The sequence below is a fragment of the Triticum dicoccoides genome, chromosome 4B, assembly GCF_002162155.2.
Source record: "Triticum dicoccoides isolate Atlit2015 ecotype Zavitan chromosome 4B, WEW_v2.0, whole genome shotgun sequence".
NCBI classification, from domain to species: Eukaryota; Viridiplantae; Streptophyta; class Magnoliopsida; order Poales; family Poaceae; genus Triticum; species Triticum dicoccoides.
The window spans coordinates 52,352,742-52,364,390 of NC_041387.1; positions in this window are offsets into that span (position 1 = coordinate 52,352,742).

Sequence of the window (11,649 nt, forward strand, 5' to 3'; positions counted from 1 at the left end):
ATTTTTTTACTGGATAGTGTTTTTAGGTTGATTCTTTTTGCAGATGATTAATAGACAAATTCCTCAGGTCCACCAATTTAGTTCAGAATTTTTTGAGTTCCATAAGTATACGTTTGATACAGATTACTACAGATTGTTCTGTTTTTGACAGATTCTATTTTCTATGTGTTGTTTGCTTATTTTGATGAATCTATGAGTAGTATCGGAGGGTATGAACCATAGAGAAGTTGGAATACAGTAGATATTACACCAATATGAATTTAGAATGAGTTCATTACAGTACCTAAGTGGTGGTTTTATTTTCTTATACCAACGGAGCTTACGAGTTTTGTGTTGAGTTTTGTGTTGTGAAGTTTTCAAGTTTTGGGTAAAGATTTGGACTATGAAATAAGGAGTGGAAAGAGCCTAAGCTTCGGTATGCTCAAGGCACCCCAAGGTAATATTCAAGGACAACCAAGAGCCTAAGCTTGGGGATGCCCCGGAAGGTATCCCCTCTTTCGTCTTTGTCCATCGGTAGCTTTACTTGGAGCTATATTTTTATTCACCACATGATATGTGCTTTTCTTGAAGCGTCATTTTATTTTGTTAGTATTTGCTTGCTGTTATTTAGATTAATGTTTTTCATCTTTATTTTCAATAAAAATGTCAAGGATAGCCTTTACCATGCATGATTTGCTAGTATACATGTTGCTGTTTGAAAACAGAAAGTTTACCGGTTTTGCAAAAATTCCCTAGAAAAGTCAGAGAATGATATAATGTTGAAACTTTTTGCATATTGAGGTCTGATAAATCTTTTCTACAGCATAGTATTTTTATCATAATTTTTGGAGTTAGGGAATTATGATGAATCTTGCATTCTTTACAGACTATAATGTTTTGGCAGATTGCTGTTATGTTTGCATTGTTTGCATATGTTTGCTTGTTTAATGATTCTATTTGAGGATAGGAGTATTAAATATGCAGAGACATTTAGTATGAAATGTTGAATAATAATTTTAGTGATTTGTTACAGTAGAAAATGATAAGGTTTTTGCATTGGTTTATACTAACTTATCTCACGAGTTCTTGTTGAGTTTGTTGTGGATGAAGTTTTTGAGATTTAGGAAACCAAGATATAAAAGCAATTAAGGAGACACAAAAGCTCAAGCTTGGGGATGCCCAAGGCACCCCAAGATAATATTTCAAGAAGTATCAAGCATCCAACACCTTTCTTCTTCAACAATTATCGGTTAGTTTCGGTTAAGCCTAAGTTTTTGCTTCTTCACATGAGTTGTGCTATCCTTGCAATGCCATTTTATTTTGTTTTGCTTGCTGTTTGAATAAAATACCAAGATCTGAAATTCTTAAATGAGAGAGAGTCTTCACAGAGTTACATAATGTAGCTACTCATTGATTCTTCACTTATATCTTTTTGGAGTAGTTTATCATTTACTCGTGCGCTTCACTTATATCCTATGAGTAAATGGTTGAATGAGTTGAATGTCATAAATCTGAAATTATATATGTTTCATTTGCTTATCCCATGGGGAGTAATGACTTCACATCTAAGAAGTAGAGGTTGTAAATTTATTGAAGGTTAGCAAGCATTGTGTTGGTCAAGGAAGAGAGATTTCACATATAAATATACTATCTTAGACATCTTTTATAATTGTGAGCACTCATTAAGTATGAAGTGCTAAAGAGTTGATGTTGGACAAGGAAGACAACGTAATGGGTTATGTTTTCTCACATCTCAGTTAAAGTATATTGTCATGGATCATTCAAACATGTTGAGCTTGCCTTTCCCCCTCATGCTAGCCAAAATTCCTTGCACCAAGTAGAGATACTACTTGTGCTTCCAAATATCCTTAAACCCAGTTTTTGCCATGAGAGTCCACCATACCTACCTATGGATTGAGTAAGATACTTCAAGTAAGTTGTCATCGGTGCATGCAATAAAAATTGCTCTCTAAATATGTATGATCTATTAGTGTGAAGAAAATAAGCTTTATATGATCTTGTTATGGACGCAATAAAAGCGACGGACTGCATAATAAAGGTCCATATACAAGTGGCAATATAAAGTGACGTTCTTTTGCATTAACATTTTGTGCATCCAACCATAAAAGCGCATGACAACCTCTGCTTCCCTCTGCGAAGGGCCTATCTTTTACTTTATGTCTTTTACTTTATGCAAGAGTCAAGGTGATCTTCACCTTTCCCTTTTTCATTTTATCCTTTTGCAAGCACCTCGTGTTGGAAAGATCCTGATATATATATCCAATTGGATGTAAGTTAGCATGAACTATTATTGTTGACATCACGCAAAGGTGAATACGTTGGGAGGCAACACTATAAGCCCCTATCTTTCTTAGTGTCTGATTAAAACTCCATAACCATAAGTATTGCGTGAGTGGTAGCAATTGTAGAAGACTATATGATAGTTGAGTATGTGGAGTTTGCTAAATCAAAGCTCTGACATAGACCCTTCCTGAAAATAAGATGAATTGTAATTGTTTGATGACTAAGAATAAAGTTTGTTAGTTTTCAAGAAAGTTTATGGTCTATGCTTTAACATGTGAATAGCTTGTTACTTGATCCTGAGAAGTTTTATGAGATGAACTACAGTTATGACATATAAACATGCTAGAAAAGGTGATTGAAATTATCATTGATCAAACTTATGCACCTGCTAGCATTCACATTTCATAAATTCTTTCTTATATCATTTACCTACTCGAGGGCGAGCAAGAATTAAGCTTGGGGATGCTGATACGTCTCCAACGTATCTATAATTTATGAAGCATTCATGCTATTATATTATCTGTTTTGGATGATTATGGGCTTTATTATACACTTTTATATTATTTTTGGGACTAACCTATTAACCGGAGGCCCAACCCATATTTCTGTTTTCTTGCCTATTTCAGTGTTTCGAAGAAAAGGAATATCAAACGGAATGAAACCATCAGAAAAGTTATTTTTCGAACAGAAGCAATCCAGCGAACTTGGAGTGCAAGCCAGGGAAGCTTCAGGGAGGCCACGTGATAGGGGGCGCGCCCACCCCCCTGGGCACGCCGTCCACTCTCGTGGGCCCCTCGTGGCTCCCCCGACCGACTTCTTTCGCCTATATATTCTCATATACCCTAAAAACATCGAAGAAGAAGATAGATCGGGAGTTCCGCCGCCGCAAGCCTCTGTAGCCACCAAAAACCTCTCGGGAGCCAGTTCGGGCACCCTGCCGGAGGGGGAACCCATCACCGGTGGCCATCTTCATCATCCCGACGCTCTCCATGATAAGGAGGGAGTAGTTTACCCTCGGGGCTGAGGGTATGTACCAGTAGCTATGTGTTTGATCTCTCTCTCTCGTGTTCTCTCTATGGCACGATCTTGATGTATCGCGAGCTTTGCTATTATACTTGGATCTTATGATGTTTCTCCCCCCTCTACTCTCTTGTGGTGAATTGAGTTTTCCCTTTGAAGTTATCTTGTCGGATTGAGTCTTTAAGGATTTGAGAACACTTGATGTATGTCTTGTCGTGCTTATCTGCGGTGACAATGGGATATCACGTGATCCACTTGATGTATGTTTTGGTGATCAACTTGCGGGTTCCGCCCATGAACCTATGCATAGGGGTTGGCACACGTTTTCGTCTTGACTCTCCGGTAGAAACTTTGGGGCACTCTTTGAAGTAATTTATGTTGGTTGAATAGATGAATCTGGGATTGTGTGATGCATATCGCATAATCATGCCCACGGATACTTGAGGTGACAATGGAGTATCTAGGTGACATTAGAGTTTTGGTTGATTTGTGTCTTAAGGTGTTATTCTAGTACGAACTCTTGAATAGATTGATCCTAAAGAATAACTTTGAGGTGGTTTCATACCCTACCATAATCTCAAAGTGGAGCGACGGTTTTGTCAGTTGGCCATGGATATGCATTTCCCCTCGCGCTCGTCGGGGCATAGCTGGCCGGCAGGGACGCCATGCTGGGGGTGGGGTGCGGCAGCGGAGAGTTGCACATCGGTGCTGGGTAGTGTGGGCGTGCGGCGGCGGCATGCGTCTGGATCTGGCACAACCTCGGGTGTGAGGACCCGGGGGGGAAACTCAGAGGAAATTGAGAAAGAGGGACAAAGAGATAATGGGAAGAGAAACAAAGAAACAGAGAATGGGGAAAGAAACAAAGAAACTGAGAGACAGATTCTCAAAGCTAGAGTAGAAGTCCTCCCCAGCTCGAATGAGCTTGGAATGAACACTAAAATGAGGAAAAAATGAAAATAATCATATTTTTTTGGTAAACTCTGACAAATGTTTTTAGTGCTCAAAAATTTTCATCATGCAATTACATTCGTGGGAGTCATGGCAAAAAAACAAAATGAGCACTCCAAAATGCTTTCAAAAATTGCATTTTCGGAGCATCCACTTTGTTTTTTCTTGCCTCGGACTTTCACAAATGAATTTCATGATAAAATTTTGCAAGCATACAAAGCATTTGTCAAAGTTTGCTAAAAAATCATTTTTTATTTTTTTACTATTTTTTTATTTTACTATTCATGAGAGAGCACCTACGACTTAGTCAGAGGTGGGGACTGACCTTGGGCGACGCGGGCACCCCCTACGCTGGCACGGAGCAGAAGGTGCTCGGGTCAAGCCATGGTCGACAACGGCAGTGGTGGCATGCAGGGTTCTAACATCTGGTGGTGTGTTGGATCTAGGTGTAGATTTGTCGTGGCCTTGAGGGCTGGACCGGATCCGGCCCGTGGAGGCCCACCGCTCCGGCGGCATGTCTGCTACTGCTGCCCAAGTGATTATGCTGGCTCGCCTCAAGGATCCATGCCCACGTCCATGGTGGGGCTCTCCGCACGTGGGCCAACATCGGTGATGCCTGGTCCTGACCGATGGCAGTTCTACTCTAGCATTGTTCGTCTCTTGGTGCCTGGTTCTCGGACGCCCTATTGCTTCGGTGGTTGTGGTGGGTCCATCTTGGATGCCAGGGTGATGACCCTGAATATTGAGGCCGCGCGCTTGGGTCCGAGGCGAGCAGCGCGTCAGCGGTGGTGGGGCCTTCTCTTGGCTATAGGGGTGGTGAGGGGAGGGTGGTGGGTGATCCTGCCACGTGGTGGCTTTGGCAGTGGTGGCTCCTTGTCTGGACCTGGAGGTCTCATGCTGGCAATGCGACCCTTTCCTCGGGTTGGGTTGGGTCGGGGGTACCTCGGACGATGGCTATGTTGAGGATCCAATCAAAAACTCTGTGCTTTTTGTGCTGACGATGGTGATTCCTCGGGTGTCAATTACCTCTTGGTGGTGTCGTTGTGGGTTTCTTCTCCATATCAGGGTTCCGAGTGAAAATCCTAGCTCGTCGTTTTGGGCTCTGTTGTGGCGCTCTGCCCCGTTACCCACTTGGGGGCGTCGCCGAGGAACTCTGGCACCTTTCCGGTTGCAGTGCGTTGGCGCCTTCGGGCTTGCTTTGATCTTGGTGTCAGGTTTCTTCGTCTATGGTATGAAATGCGTTCATTGGTCACCTATCATTTACACGTGTCCCGTAGTTCCGTACTCAGTCCTCCCTATCCACTACCAGGATCGGAGCTCCATGGCCCGGAGCAAGAGGACAGATGCTTCCCCTCTTCAATGATAGCTTGGTGTATTTCTTGCGTTGGGGTCCAATGTTTCCCAAGGTGGTGCGATTCAGTTCCTGTTCAGTAGTCTAGGTTGCCTCATGTTAGGTGTGCCGACTCCAGTTTTCTCGCTCAGTTTCGGGTTGGTGGCGTCCTTGCCATCCTATTTTTTTTCGAAAAGGGGGACACCCCGGCCTCTGCATCAGAACGATGCATACAACCACATAAATAAATCAAAATGAGGTTCAACAAGGTGTTAAGGTCTCGAAGCAAAAAAAGAAAATGGCAAGCTCACACAGAGCCACAATGCCAAGAACAAAACTCCCAAAAGCCACAACCGGCTGGCATAACAAAAGATAGATAAACTAATTGCCTATCCTATTACATGACCGCCATCGAAACCGGTTGAAGATATCCTGCGCTACCATCTCCCACCGGACAGATCCAGTAACCAAACGCTCCCTGCCTCCGTCGGAGTGAGTAAGGACCACATACGGATCATCGCAGTAGCTCGGAATAAAACCTGCAAAAAATGAATAGTTGTTGTTCTGTTAAAAGCCAAATCATTTCTGCAGTTCCAAATTGCCCATAACAACGCGCATACTCCTACATGAATGTGTCTAGCTGTTTAGGACTCAATCCCAACAAGCCACGTTCCAAATAACGTACCGACCGAATTCGGAGGAGTAATGTTAAAAGCAATTTGCACGGTGCGCCACAAGACTCTCGCCAACGGGTAATCAAAAAACAGGTGCTTGATATTCTCATCCCGATCACAAAAACTACACCTAGTAGATCCTGTCCAGTTGCGCTTAATCAAATTATCCTTTGTTAAAATTACTTGTTTATATGCACAAACCACGTAAACACTTTAATCTTCAAAGGAACTTTGACTTTCCAAACATGCTTGGAACTGGGAATAACACTACAGTTGATGACATCAATATACATCGACTTGACCGTGAAGTCTCCACACCTAGTAAGCTTCCAATGCAACTGATCGGGCTGATGAGCTAGCTGAACCTCCATCAGTCTACTCACCAGATGAAGCCATGCTTCCCACCGGTCACCAACAAGCACCCTTCGAAATTGAATATTAAGAGGGATTGACTGCATAATCGTTGCAACAAGAGCATCGCGACGCTGAACAATACGATACAGAGATGGATACTGGAGCGCCAATGACGTTTCACCAAGCCACGTATCCTCCCAGAAGCGAGTGGTGTTGCCATCACCGACAATAAACTTTGTTCTATTAAAGAAGGCAGCTTTGACTCGCATAAGCCCCTTCCAAAACGGTGAGTCGGTTGCTCCCACTGTGACCTGGGACAAAGTTTTGGACTGGAGATACTTACTACGAAGAATCTGCGCCCACGTTGCCTCGTTTTCAACTGACAACTTAAAAAGCCACTTACTGAGGAGACATATGTTCTTGACTTCAAGATTCTCAATACCAAGGTCCCCCTGGTCCTTTGGTCGACAGATGATATCCCACTTGGCGAGTCGGTATTTTCTCTTTAGTTCATCACTCTGCCAGAAGAATCGGGATCGATAGAAGTCCAGTCTTTTCCTAACTCCAACTGGGACTTCAAAGAAGGATAAGAGAAACATTGGCATACTCGTGAGCACCGAATTAATAAGAATCAATCGGCCTCCATATGACATAAGTTTTCCTTTCCAGCAACTCAGTTTCTTCTCAAACCGATCCTCGATGCACTTCCACTCACTGTTAGTTAGCTTACGATGGCGAATGGGTATTCCTAGGTATGTAAAAGGTAAAGCTCCCAATTCACACCCAAACAATTGCCTATAAGCCTCTTGTTCATTCTTGGTTCTACCAAAGCAGAATAACTAGCTTTTATGAAAGTTAATCTTCAATCCCATCAATTGTTCGAATAAGCAAAGCACCAACTTCATATTTCTCGCTTTTGCCAGGTCGTGCTCCATAAAGATGATTGCATCATTAGCGTACTGCAGGATTGACACACCACCATCAACTAGATGAGGCACCAAACCACCCACCTGATCGGCCTCCTTTGCCCTCCCTATCAGGATTGCCAACATATCAACCACAATGTTGAACAAGATAGGAGACATGGGATCACCTTGTCTCAGGCCCTTGTGTGTCTGGAAGTAATGACCTATATCGTCATTCACTTTAATTCCAACACCCCCTTTTTGCGTGAAAGATTCTACCTGGCATCGCCAAGCTTCATCAAAACCCTTCATGCGTAAGGCCTGTTGAAGGAACGACCATTTGACCTTATCATATGCCTTCTCGAAATCCACCTTGAAAACAACTCCATCAAGTTTTTTCGTGTGGATCTCATGGAGCGTTTCATGAAGGACCACAACCCCTTCGAGGATGTTCCTATCCGGCATGAAAGCAGTCTGAGTAGGCTGCACCACGGCATGCGCAATCTGTGTGAGCCAAACCGTCCCGACCTTGGTAAAGATTTTGAAACTAAATTTAGAAGAGAGATGGGCCTGAATTGCTCAATTCTCACATCCTCTGTTTTCTTAGGAAGCAGGGTTATCGTCCCAAAATTGAGTTGAAAGAGCTGAAGCTGTCCCAAGAACAAATCATGGAACATCGGCAACAGGTCCCCTTTAATAATATGCCAACACTTCTTATAAAACTCAGCCGGGAATCCATCCAGGCCAGGAGCCTTATTATTTTTCATCTACGATATGGCGTCAAACACCTCCTTTTCAGAAAAAGGAGCAGCTAAAATCTCATTCTCAACAGTAGTAAGTTGAGGCATGTCCTCAACCCTAGACTCATCCAGAGACACACAGTTAACCTCTGGGGGTCCAAACAACTTCTTGTAATACTCAGCGATGTATAATTTTAGGTTCTCTTGACCAATAATCATTCCTTCATCTTGTTCAAGCTGAAAGATCCTCTTCTTCCTGTGTTTGCCATTAGCGATCATGTGGAAGAATTGAGTGTTCGCGTCCCCCCTGGACCACTCTTAGGACTTTGGCCTGCAAAGCCCACTTTGATTCTTCTTCCCGAAGAAGTTCTTTCAGCCTCATCTCAGCGTCAAGCTTGGCATGAAGCTCTGCGGCTGGCAGAATCGTGGTTTCTGCTTTTACATCTAAGGACTGACTAAGGTTGAGGAGTCGTTCCTTTTCAACCTTATAAACCCCGCTAAGATGCTTAGCCCACCCACGTAGGAAACTTCTCAGGTGCCCAATCTTATTCTGCCAGCGCTCAAGCGCAGTTCTACCTCCTGCATCCTTAGCCCACTCTCTGGCTACGAGATCAAGGAAGCCTTCTCTCTCAAACAAAGCCAGCTCAAATGAGAATAAGTTCTTGCTTCTAGGGTGGGAGGCCGCACCAGAATCAAGAAATAAAGGCGTGTGGTCAGAAATACCCCGAGAGAGAGAGCCTGAACTGTTATGAAAGGAAACTTCTGTTCCCATTCGACACTTGCCAGCACACGATCCAATTTTTCAAACATTGGATTTGGCATCACGTTGGCCCAGGTAAATTTTCTGCCCGAAAGCTCTATCTCTCTCAGATCCAAGCTTTCAATGATGGTATTGAACATGAATGACCATCTACCATCAAAATTATCATTGTTCTTCTCATCTCGCCTCCTTATAATGTTGAAATCACCTCCCACTAGGATAGGCAGTTGCTCAGAGCCGCAAATCCTAACCATATCCGCCAAGAACTCCAGTTTTAGTTCGGGTTGTGCGGCACCATATACCGCCACCAAAGCCCAGTTAAACCCATCAACCTTCGATCTCACCCTAAACTTAACCGCAAAATCTCCCATGACCACACTTCGGACTTCTAGGGACTCGCATCTAACCCCGCGTAAGATCCCACCTGATCTTCCTCGCGGTGGCAGACAGTGCCAGTCAAAATCAATACCGCCCGATAAGGTATTGAGAAATTGTGGCGAAAAGTTATCTCTACCAGTTTCCGACAATGTGATAAAGTCCAACCTATGCTCTAGAGATGTCTCCGCAAGAAACCTTCTTTTAGCCAAGTCTTTTAGACCTCTGCTATTCCAAAAGATTCCTTTCATATCTCATCATGGAATTTTTTAGCCGTCCGAATTCGGGCACTCCTAAGCACTGCGGAATCCGGGTAAATCTTACGCTTCCATTTGCATTTAGGGATGATATTACTCTCCAGCTGGTCCTCACAACCAGGCTCAGAAGCACTAACCGCAACATTGTCCAGACCCTCATCCTCCTCCTCAGGCTCAGGAAGAGGAGCAAGATCCGCACAAAAATTATCGAGCACCCTAACCCCCAAAGCATCAATATCAGAATCATTCATGTGTTTAACCGCCGCTAAGTTGCGAATCATCTCTAAGGCCCGCTCTGCCTCTAAATCCAGCATATCATTAACAGAAGTTGAAATTTCACTATCATTACTACCTAGTGAAATTCCTAGCTGGTTTGCATTATTAATAATCTCATCATTAGAGAAATCCAAAATGGAATTAGAAACATTGACCGACATACCAGTAGCGACTTCAACGTCACGAAGCTTGGCCGCCCTCACGGCGCACCGCTGCTGAATGTCGTCCACCTCCGAAAGATCCTGGAGACGGCTGCTCAGTCGTTGCCCATCCGGGACCAGGTCCGGAATACCACTGAACGCAATCACCTCCTCCCGAGTGACTGGACCGCCGGAAAGTAAAGGGGCTCTCAACAACACTGGCAACGTCTGTCGCGCCCCACCACAGAGAGACTGCACCAAAACGGAGGATGGCCGAGCCTGGGCCACCTGCCCGAGCTCCCCATCCACCCCCGTCCTCCGGCCAATAGGAGACACCGGCGCCCCAGGAAGGCTGTCCTCCCTAGGCACCCCAAGAGAAGAGGGCCCCGAGGCCACCTGCCCTGAGCCCCCTCCGGAGAGCTGAGCCGCCGCCTGCATCGCCGACCTAGCTATAGGAGAGGAAGGTGCCGAGGCCACCTGCCCTGGACCCCCTCCCGAAGAAGCCACCTCCACCACCGAGACCTCGTCGATCACACACTCTGACTGAGGACCATGAACGAGCATCTGGGAGGGGACCTCCTCCTCCTCACACCTGACCGGAAGCGGCGAAACCTCCAATAGTGGACTCGCATCAACCTCAAAATCCAAAACCGGTAGCGTGTGCTCAAACACCTCATCGGACTCCACCCGCTCACTCCAAAGCCTCGAAGGTGCAGAAGCAGGCTCAAAAGACCCGGATCTGAGAGTAGTCATAGGCACCGAAGAGGGTGGTGCCGTCCCATCCCCTGACGTCTGAGAATCAGTTCCCGATGCAGTGGACGACTCTCGTCTAATATCATCCACCGGTGCCTCCTTAAGCCCCGAACTGTCATCTCCCTCGTGCATATCAGTATTAGTCCCGTTAGCCGCCTCGGCGAACACTCTCATCCTCAAACTCAATCGCGAGGTTATAGATCTGCCCTCGATATGCCCACTTGACCACCTCAGGCACGTACTCAATGTCTAGAACACTGACCAACAGTCGGGCAATCCCGTGAGCTCTGGTGAAATCCATATCCACTCGCTCCGGTCTCCCCACCAAAATACCCAAACTAGCCACAACCCGAGCATCCTGCATGGGCTTCGAGGGCCCCCTAGAAAAACGCAGCCAAACCTGAGTCAGAGGCTTACCCTGAGGCTCGACTCTCTTCCACTCATGGAACTCAAGCACACCATCAGTACCCGGCACCTTGCACATCCCAAAACTCAGAAGTCTCTGTAGATCCTCGACTGAAGGGAACTCAACCCTAAACAGTTTCTCCTCAAGACTAACAAGCTCCCACTGGAAGTCACCTGGAGCTAACTCCTTGGACACCGCCTCCCAGAGCGCATTCGAGGAGGTGGGAGGGGCGGGCGTCGCAGACTCGCCCGCCTTCCCAAAAGGAGAGGCCAGCGCCATCACCATCGGCTGAAGCGAGGCACGAGCGCTCACACCGACCGATAGGGGGCTCGCCGGCGCCACCGAGGGAGTCTTGCGGCCCGCCGTATTCTTGGGAGCCCGCCTGGCTCCACCGGCGTTGACCACCGTAGCCTGAGGAGGAGGGGAAC